Here is a 10411-nt window from a genome sequence, read left to right on the forward strand (position 1 = left end):
GCCGGCAGAGGCCTGAGCCCTGAGCCCGCCCGCTGGGCAGGGCATCGGCCCGGACCCCGCCCCAGACCCCAGTCCGTACCCTGGAGTCGGGCCAGGGGGCGCTGGTTTGATCGTGCCCATCCCCCCGCCCCGTTCCCACACTCCCAAGATCCAACGTGTAGTTTCTGCGAGAGGGGACAGGTGACTGCCCGCTGACTACCCCCACCCTCCAGCCTGCTGGCGGCAGAGCCAGAGCCCAGATCCCGCTGGCCGACCCCAGCCCCGTGTTCTCCCTATGCCCCGGGTTGGTACTGCGGCCTGGAAAGGGTTAACTCGACTGCGAGGAATTAAGAGCTGCAGGGAGCTCTCTATAAATACAGTGTCGTGGGCGCCTGAGCCAACCGCAGGGTAATTTCCACTGGGCTGGTTTTCCTCTTTTCCTCCCTCCCACCCACAGCCACCCGACCAGCCCTGCCCCCAGCCCCAGGCCAGGCTCCAACAGGGGGAGCAGCTCTGACACCCCCACCCCCAACACTTTGCCTGGGCTCTGTCCTTACAGGACCCAGCTCCAGCGTGGGAAGATTTGGGGGGGGGGGGAGGGGGGGGTCAGGCCCTTGCCTTGGCGCATCCTGTCCCTGCACCTGTTCTCTGACCTGTTCTTCATCAGTTACAGACAGTAACACCTACAGTGTAGCCAGGTTTCTTTGGGCCAGAGTCTAGTCTACTAGCTTTCCTTGCTGGGCCTGTTTAGATCCTCACAGCAGCCCCACCAGGGGTAGATAATATTATCCCCGTTTTACAGATGAGAAACCTGAGGCTGGATGAAAGGACTCTAACCTTGTGCTTTTGCCAGGCCCACCATCAAGTGGCAGCAGCAAAAGGGGAAAGGGCTCAGGAAATATGAATGAATACATACGTGTCTCTGGGTGCCAGCCACTGTTTTAAGTTCTTTACCATTTTATCTCCTTTACTCTTCACGACTCAGTGAGGTGCATACCGCCATTATTATCGTCATTGTTACAAATAAAGAAATTAAGACACAAACAGATTAATAACTTACTAGAGGATAAGACTGTTAAGTGGAAAAACAGGATTTGTCTCCTTAAGTTTAAGTGCTGAATGCAAACTTAATTCTGTGTGTGTGTGTGTGTGTGTGTGTCTGTGTGTGTGTGTCAGTGGTGCATGGATATGTGTGTTTGTGAGCAATTCTGTATTGGAGTCTATGTGCACTTGTGTTTCTTAATATAAACTTGATAGCCAGTGTGTCTGTGTAACTGCTTCTAGGGATGCGGGCAGAGAGCAGGCATTCAAGACCTGGCCATCTGGTCCAGGGTCCTTGGAGGTCATCAGCCTCCCCGCCAACCCATGCTGCTCCCCCTGCCCTGTCAGGGCATGTCCAGCCTGGGCCTGGCCTCGTAGATATCAGGATGAGCAGCCCCCACCAAGCCCCACAATTTGGGGAGAAACATCCAAGGAAGAGGTGTTGTCCCTAGGCTGAGAGCCAGGATCCCTGCAGCAGGACCCTGGAGGTGGCATTTGAACGAATCTAGAAGGTACTCTCCTTCCCTCTACCAAGATTCAACCCTGTGCCTTGTGCCCTGCAGGGGCGACACAGGTCCTGTCCCAGAGAACTCATAATTTGCAGACATATGACTCAGCCATGATGGACAGTGAAGGAATAGCACAGGGCAATTTATATTGGCATGGAGCAGGGGGGAGACTTTTACCTTAATTGTTTCAGAGATCAGGTCAAATGGGAAGGAAATGAGTATTGCCTCTCATTACTGGAAGCAGTGGCTTGAGAGGATGCTGATCCCCCTGAAAGGGTAAACAGCTAGGGCAGGGAATAGACAGAGTGTCTGCAGGACAGGCTCGGCTGAGACTCAGACACCTGGCCTTGACACAAACAGCCAGTGTGACCATCCCAGTATACAGCAATCTCCTCAGTGCAGAGAGAATGTTTATTCTATGTCTACTCAAAAATACATCATTTCCCAGACTCCCTTGCAGCTAGGAGTAGCCACGTGACCCATTGCAGCCAATGAGATGGAAGTGAAACTCACTGGTTGGGGTTTGGGGAAAAACTTGTTAAAGGAACAGGCTTCTACTATGGAAAACAGCATGGTGGTTCCTCAGGAAACTAAAAATAGAATCACTGTGGGATCCAACAATCTCACTTCTGGGTATAAACCCAAAAGAATTGAAAGCAAGGTCTCAAAGAGATATTTGTATAACCATAGCAGCATTATTCACAATAACCAGAAAGTAGAAACAACTCAAGTTGTTTGAGTGGATAAATGAATAAATGAGTGGATAAATAAAATGTGGCAATATGTATAATGGAAAATTATTCAGCCTTGGCAAGGAAGGAAATTCTGATACAAACCACAATGTGGATGAACCTTGAGGGCATTATACTAAGCCAACTAAGCCAGTCACATGAAGACAGGGGCACCTGGGTGGCTCAGTCAGCTAAGCTTCAGACTTTGGCTCAGGTAAAGATCTCACAGTTTGTGGTTCAAGCCCCCCTTTGGGCTCTGTGCTGACAGCTCAGAGCCTGGAGCCTGCTTTGGATTCTCTCTCTCTCTCTCTCTCTCTCTCTCTGCCCCTTCACTGTTTGTGTTCTCTCTCTTTCAAAAATAAATAAATAAACAAACAAAAAAGACAAATACTGTATGATTCCACTTACATGAAATACCCACCCAATGTAGTCAAATTCATAGAGACAGAGAGTAGAAGGGTGGCTGCCAAGAGCTGGGGGAGGAGGGGATGGGGAGTTACTGTTTAATGGATACAGAGTTTCAGTTTTACAAGATGAAAAGAGTTCTGGAGATTAGTTGCACAATAATGTGAATGTACATTACACTACTGAACTGTGCACTTAGAAATGGTTAAGATGATAAGTTTTCTCTCCTGTATATTTTACCACAATTAAATATATATATTTTAAGTTTATTTTGAGAGAGAGAGCACGCATGTGCACAGGGGAGAAGCAGAGAGAGAGAGAGAGAGAGAGAGGAGAAAGAGAACCCCAAGCAAGGCTCTTCACCGTCAACACAAGCAAGGCTCTTCACCGTCAACACAGAGCCTGACTCGGGGCTCCCTCTCTTGAACCGTGAGGTCATGACCTGAGCCTAAATCAAGAGTTGAACACTTAACTGACTCGACTGAACCACCCAGGTGCCCTACAATTAATTTTTTTAATGTTTATTTATTTATTTTTAAGAGAGAGAGAGAGAGAGAGAGAGAGAGTGCGCGCGCCCATGAGTAGGGGAAGGGGAGAGAGAAAGAGGGACAGAGAATCCCAAGTACACTCTGCACTATCAGCACACAGCCCGACGTAGGGCTCAAACCCATGACCCATGAGATCATGACATGAGCCTAAATCAAGACTGGGACGCCGAACCGACTGAGCCACACAGGCGCCCCCAACAATTAAATATTTTAAAAAATGATAAAAAGGAGCAGGCTTAGCTGGCATGTGCTTCTGCCTTTTGCCTGTGTTCTTCTTTTTCTTTGTGCCTAAAGTGCAGACACAAAACCATTTGTAAAGCAGCCATCTTGCAACTATGAGGACAAAAGCTAAGGGTGGCCGTGGAGAAAGCCAGAAAAAGTCTGGTTCCTGAAGGCATTGTGGAGCTGTCACCCCAGGCTGGATTGCCTCCAGCCTTTGGCCTGCCCCCATTGCTCATTCAGTATTGACTGAGCGATGAATGGTGACCCTCAACAGTCCTGTCCTCCCCAGGCTTTCTGTAAGGACCATCATTCTGGCGAAGGGACGGGGTGATCTGACCCTCTTCTTACTTTCCTCAGAACAGAAATTCTGAGTTGCTGGTAAAATTCAGAGACAACTTCCTTTTGCCTCCTTTAACATACAAAAGGACAAGAATTTTCCTCGTCTATTTCAATCCACTTTTAAATCAAGCAAACTGGATTCCTTAACCCAGCATTAAGGTAGGGGCTTTTTGGCCCCTTGGAGCAGCCTAGCAGCCCATCTTTCAGAAAGCAGCTCAGGGACATTGGCATGCCTCACCTAAGAACAATACCCAGAACTATTCATTTCCATAAGAAAGAAAAATCCAGTCTAGGCAATGCTGGGGACTGAAGGCCCCATTGGGGCATTTTTTCAAAGTTCTCTGTGAAGCTTACCAGTATCTTGGCCTTGGCCTCCCCCTGCTCAGGCTGCACATTACCTTCAGAATTGTTTGCGTTTTCAGACCTCCCATCCCTGATGTTTTGGCAAAGGCTACCACCCTACCCAGCCCCACCCACTCATTTAGGGCTGAAAGGGCTGCCATCTGGAGCCAGCCAGCCAGCCAGCCAGCCCAGACTGTCTAAGGCAACCAGGTTTCCCCTAAATGACTGGATCCAGTATCCGGTTGAAGATGGTCACAGCTCTCCTGCTCTCTGCTCTCTTATTCCTGGCTCTTGAGTGTTGGAGTAGATTTCAGGTGTCTAGATCCAAATACTTCCAGCTGGAAGCATCTGGCCGGCAAAATAACAGGAGCAGCCTGCAAAAAAGCATGGAACTGATCCTTCAAGATTATCCGCCCCCACCCCCCCATCCAACATACACACCGCAAAATAACAGCACATCTTCTAACCAAGCTTGTGTAACCAGCTTGTGCCCCCGTCTGACCCGCGGTCCCCTCTTCTTTTCTGATCACCATCTCCAGTGTTTGTCCTCCTCCCCTAACCCTGGTGGAGCCATTCAGCCTCCTCCCCCTCTCCTCTTCCTTCTCCATCCCAGGCTTACAGCGCTCCCATTACCAGGAATCCATCTTGGAGCCTGTCCTGCTGCTGGAGGGTCGGGGAGGTTCTCTGAACGGCAGGGCTGGAATGGAGTTAAGAAACAAAGCAACAAGAGTAAAAGGGCACTGTGGTGCCAGGAGACATTTTCCGTAACATTTGGGAGTTGTGTTTGTTGTTTTTTTTTTTTTCTTCTGCCAGGTTTTTTGTTTGTTTGTTTTTGTTTTTGAGAGAGAAAGAGAGAGAGAGAGCAGGGGAGGGGCAGAGAGAGAGGGAGAGAGAGAGTCCCAAGCAGGTTCTGCGCTGTCAGCACAGAGCCCCCATGTGACGTGCGGCTCAAAGTCACGAACTGAGAGGACATGACCTGAGCCCAAACCAAGAGTTGGTTGCTCAACCGACTGAGCCACCCAGGCGCCCCCATCTGCCGGTTTTTCATGCCAATCCCTCATTTCTGAGGCAGGACAACAGTCAAACCCAGCCCCTTTCTCTTGCTGGCTTCCCCCCCCCCCACCCCCCCCCCCGCCGCTCTCCCTCTCATCTGGAGATACGTGTTATGTGATGGAAGTGGCCCCTCTTGGACCATGCCTTGGCTGTGGCTCGGTGGCCACTCAGGTCACTGATCCTGGGGAAAAGCCCAGTCCGAGGCAAGCAGGCTGTATGAGCTGCAGTGTCCCCAGTCAGCCCTTCCACCCAGCTTCTGCCACCAGAAGTGGGCTCTCTCCCCCTGGCCCAGTCCCCAAGGACACTCACTTCATCAGATGTGGGGATTATTTCTTATTGGCCTAACTGCTTTTTCCACTTTTGTGGTTAGCAGTTGTTAATGAATACAATCTTGCGATTGTTTTCTTAAAACAGGATTTTCAGCACAATAACATATTTGGCATCTCTTCTTTCCTCGTTTCCCACGATGAGATCATCACAAATATAACTTCTAAAGAAATCTCTACAACCAGACTTTCAGAGGAAACCCGACACCTCCACAGACAAACCCGTGCCGGGCCTTGGCTTTCCAAACCGGGCCTTTAGCCGCAGCACTGACTTTATCCACTCAGGAAGATGCATGGCCACCTCTGAGGAATGACCCCAACCACCCCCGGGGGGGTCTCCACTCACCCTAGAAACTCCCTGGTCAGCCCTTCACCATTCTGTTGGGGGCAGCATTGCTGTCAAAATGTGGTCTCACTTTATCATCCTTCACACCCTCCGTGCCTCCGTAAATACCCGCACAGCTCAGTTCCCTCAGTGTCCCTCAGGGAAAAGGAGCCTATCAGAGGTAGGCCTCTCAAGCTGGACAAATCCACTTAACTTCCCTCTCTCCTTCAAGAAGCACGTGCCCAGCTGCCCTGTGTTCTCTGCATGGCCCACGTAATTTCGAGGAGACTTCCTCAAGGCCGGACCCCAGCTCATTCCCCTCCAGGCTCCTCAGCCAGGCTCCCCTCCCCCACCCCCACCCCTTCTCACGTTGTAGTTGAAAGAAAGCTTGAACTCTGGAGCGAATGCCTTAACCCAGGCTAGGAGGAACGGGGTGCAGACAGGACAGTAGGCTGGAAACCAGGACACCAGGGCCCCCCTCCCAGCCCTGCTGAGGACTGTGACCAGGCTAAATGGGTTAGCTGTTCTGGGTGTCTGCCTCATTTTCCTCTGAAAGGGTCTTGCCCAGTCCCCTCCAGGGTGTGCTGAGTCACCTGATCGTTTCTCACTGAGAGCACCTGAAGGATGTCCCCTGGGGACCCTGAAGCCGGCAGGACTGATGAAACAGGCTAGCACTTGTCCAAGCCGTCTGCAAAGTCAGGAAGGGACTCACAGATGGCCCCCAGCTTCACCACGCTTTTGCAAGTTCTCCCCACTGTGGTTGACAACTGCACTTGCTACACTGAGCCCCCTCCTGGTGATACGTTGAAATGCACGCGAAGGGGCATCCATCCTCCCTCCACCCTGGGTCTCCAAGGATGCTCCTCGATGCCAGCTTTGAGGTTGGAGGAGGAAGTGGGAGGGCTGGGGAGGGGGAAGCAGTGTGGGCTGGGGCTGCAAAGGTTAGGCAAGGGTACCAGGAGGAGATGGGCTTCTAGACGACTTTGAAGAATGGGAAGAATTTGACAAGTGAATAACACCAGGGGCTGTCCGGGTCTGGCACTGGTCTCCCACTGCACAGGGTGGGAAGACCCTGATCTGACTACCCCAGGGGTGTGCCTCATGGATCTGAGACCAAGAAAAGGGTCAGGTGGTGGAGGCAGAAGGGGAAAGCCACCCTTGAGGACAGCAGAGCTAGAAGAGGAGAAAGAACAACTGGGCCCACGTGCTCTGCCTGCCCCTGGTGCTGTGGGTGAGACTGGGTGCTCTACGGAGGCCGGCCCCCACATGTGTCCTCTCACCTACTTGAGGACATTACTCCAGTCACGCTCCCTCTCTCTTGCATCATCCGTCTTTTCACTCTCTCCCCTGATTTATTCACTCTCTTTCTTGAAGCACTTCTACTTCTAGAACATTCCCGTCCCTTGCTTTTCATCTCCCTTCACTGGTTGCTCCTTCTAATATCCTGGGCTGGGTCGTTCTCTTCCCCTTGACCCCTTCGTGATGGGGAACACCAGGACTTAGTACCCAGAACTCTTTTCTTCGGCTCTATGCCCACTCCCTTCATCCTCTCATCTTCCAATCGCTTTAAATATTATCTATGCGATGGTAACTCTCAAATTTAAATCCCTAGCTTGGGATGTGCCCTTGAATTCTGTGTATCTGTCTGCCTTCTCAACATCTCCACTTGTCTCCAATCAAGCTTATCATTTCTACTCATCCCCACCCCTCATTATGGAAATAAAATAAAATACCCCCCCCCAAAAAAAAACCCTTTTCTCCTGCAGCCTTCCCCATCTCAGGTAACGACAACTCTGTTCTTCTGGTAGCTCAGGCCAAAAGTCTTGCAGTCATCCTTGATTTTTCTTCCTTGCAAATCCCATATTGGCAATCCTACTGTATCTACTTTCGAAATACATTCAGAACCAGATGACCCCTTTCCATCTCCACTGCTACCACCCTGGTGCAAGCCATCTTTGTCACGTGCAATAGCATCCTACGTGGTCCCTTTGCTTCCTTTTCTGTCTGTGGTTTACTTTCTACACAACAGCTAGATGGTCCTTTCAAATATGGGTAAATTTTGATTCCTCCCAGATTTCTCCAAGGTACAAGCTGAGTCCTTATGTGGGCTCACAAAGTCCTACATGACCTGACCCTCTGCTCTTCATATGATCCCATCTGCCACTCTCCTCCTTGCTTCCTCTCCATGCTCCCTTCCTTGTTGTTCTTTGAATACACCAGGCACATTTGCCTCAGGACCTCTGCATTTGCTATTCCCCCTGACTGGGACACTCTTCCTCCAGGTGTCCATACAGCAACTTCCTTTACTTTTTTCCGTATCTCTGTTCAGATGTTACCTTATCATGGCAGGCTTCCCTGACCACCCTATATAAAGTGATAGGCACCTAGCCCCCATCCCCAGTCATCTCCAACTCTTTTATTCTGCCTGATTTTCCCCTTAAAACCTATTAACCTTCTGACTATGTTACTCGCTTATGCATTTATTTTCTGTATCCCTCCACGGAATATAATTTCCGTAAGAATCAGGACTTTCTTTTGTTCATGCTGTATATTCCACCTAGAATACTGCCTGGCACATAGTAGGTATTCAATCAAAGTTTGCCGAATAAGTGGATGGGTGAACGGAAGGACCAGTAGCTGAAGAGCACACAGATGAAATAAGGTTGCAGTGCTTTTTTTCAAGATATGAGAGACCTGAGCTTATGTGCTCATGGTAAGGTACCAAGAAAGAAAGAAGACAAGTTGCACGGGGAGAAGGGGTATGATATATGGTACATAAAGATTTCTGAGAAAGCAGAAAGGGACAGGATTCAGAGCCTGGGGGGAGGCATCCCTTCCTGGGGCTGGAGGGAAGGAGACGACAATGGAGTAATAAGGATGAGAGATGGGAAATCAATGTGACCCTCAGTTTTCTCCCACAGAACATTTGCTGAGTGCTTGAGTGGCACAGGAAGCTGGGGGCATGGTGGTCGGGGCGAGAGGGTGTGGAATAACAAACTGAAATTTCCCACAGGCTCACAGTGCTTAGGACACAAAGTCCTGCTAGAGAAAGAGGGAGGTTGTCAAATATATACAGCTCTCTCTTATGATATTTGCCAAATTTTGAAGCTGTGTTGGTTGGAGGCTAAAGAGCTAAGTTCAAACCTCTGAAGGGCATCAAGGAATTTCCCACAGTGTCTTATAGCCAAAGAGGTAGAAACTAACCAAACTATATTGTGATTGTCCCCTTACCTTATCTGCCTAATGAAGTAAGGGTAAAACCTATTGGGGGAAAATATCATCTTCTTCAGCTTCAATTCATGTATATACAATCTCCAGTGGACAATAAAGAATTATAAGGCATGTGAAAAGGCAGGAAAATGTGATCACACATCCTCAGGACAAAAAATAATAATAGGAGAAGATCTACAGATGACCCGGATTTTGTGGTTAGCAGACAAGAAACTTTTATTTTATTTTATTTTATTTTATTTTATTTTATTTTATTTTATAGATAAGACATTTTAAATAACCATTACAAATATGTCAAAGAGGAAAATGGAAAGTTTGAAAAAAATTGTTAAAAAAGAATACTTTCAATGGAGAATTGTAACCTATAAAAATATCAAGTGGACTTTCTGAAACTACAAAATATAATATCTGTAATTACAAATTCACTGGTTGGGTTTAACAGCAATAGACAGATGTAGTGAACTCAAATATCAATATAAATTATCCAAACTGAAGCCCACAGAGAAACAAGAATGAAAAGAACAGAGCACAAGAGACATGTGGGACACAATCAAAAGCTCAAACATATGTGCAATTAGAATCTTAAAGGATAGAGAGAATGAAACAGAAGTAAAATTCAGGGGATGCCTGGGTGGCTCAGTCGGTTGAGCTTCCAACTCCTGATTTTGGCTCAGGTCATGATCCCAGGGTTGTGGGATTGAGCCCATGTCAGGCTCTGCACTGAGTGTGGAGCCTGCTTAAGATTGTCTTTTCCTTTCTCTGCTCCTCTCCTTTGCTCACGCTCTCTCTTTCACTAAACAAAGTTTTAAAAAAAGAAGTAAATTGGAAGATAGAAAGATCAAGAACTTTCCAAAACTGACAGAGGATATCAATGTACAGATTTAAGACACTTGTTGAAACCCAAGTAGAATAAATACCAAAAAAAAAAAAAAAAAAAAAAAGCCACATCTAATCACTTAATGGTCAAATAGCTGAAAAGCAAAGCAAAGTAGCAAATCTTAAAAGCATCCAGAGAATGAAGCAACAGTAAGATTTGATAATTTTGCACCAAAACTATAGAAACTAGAAGGAAATGGAATGACAAGTTTAAGGGGCTAAAAGAAAAAAAATACAGGAACCACAAAAGACCCTAAACAGCCAAAGCAATCCTAAAAAAGAAAAACAAAACTGGAGGCATCATGATTCCAGACTTCAAGCTATACTACAAAGCTGTAGTCATCAAGACAGTATGGTACTGGCACAAAAACAGACACATAGATCAATGGAACAGAATAGAAAATCCAGGACCCACAACTGTATGGTCAACTAATCTTTGACAAAGCAGGAAAGAATATCCAATGGAGAAAAGATAGTCTCTTCA

The sequence above is a fragment of the Panthera tigris genome, chromosome B3 (genome assembly GCF_018350195.1).
Source record: "Panthera tigris isolate Pti1 chromosome B3, P.tigris_Pti1_mat1.1, whole genome shotgun sequence".
Classification (NCBI taxonomy): domain Eukaryota; kingdom Metazoa; phylum Chordata; class Mammalia; order Carnivora; family Felidae; genus Panthera; species Panthera tigris.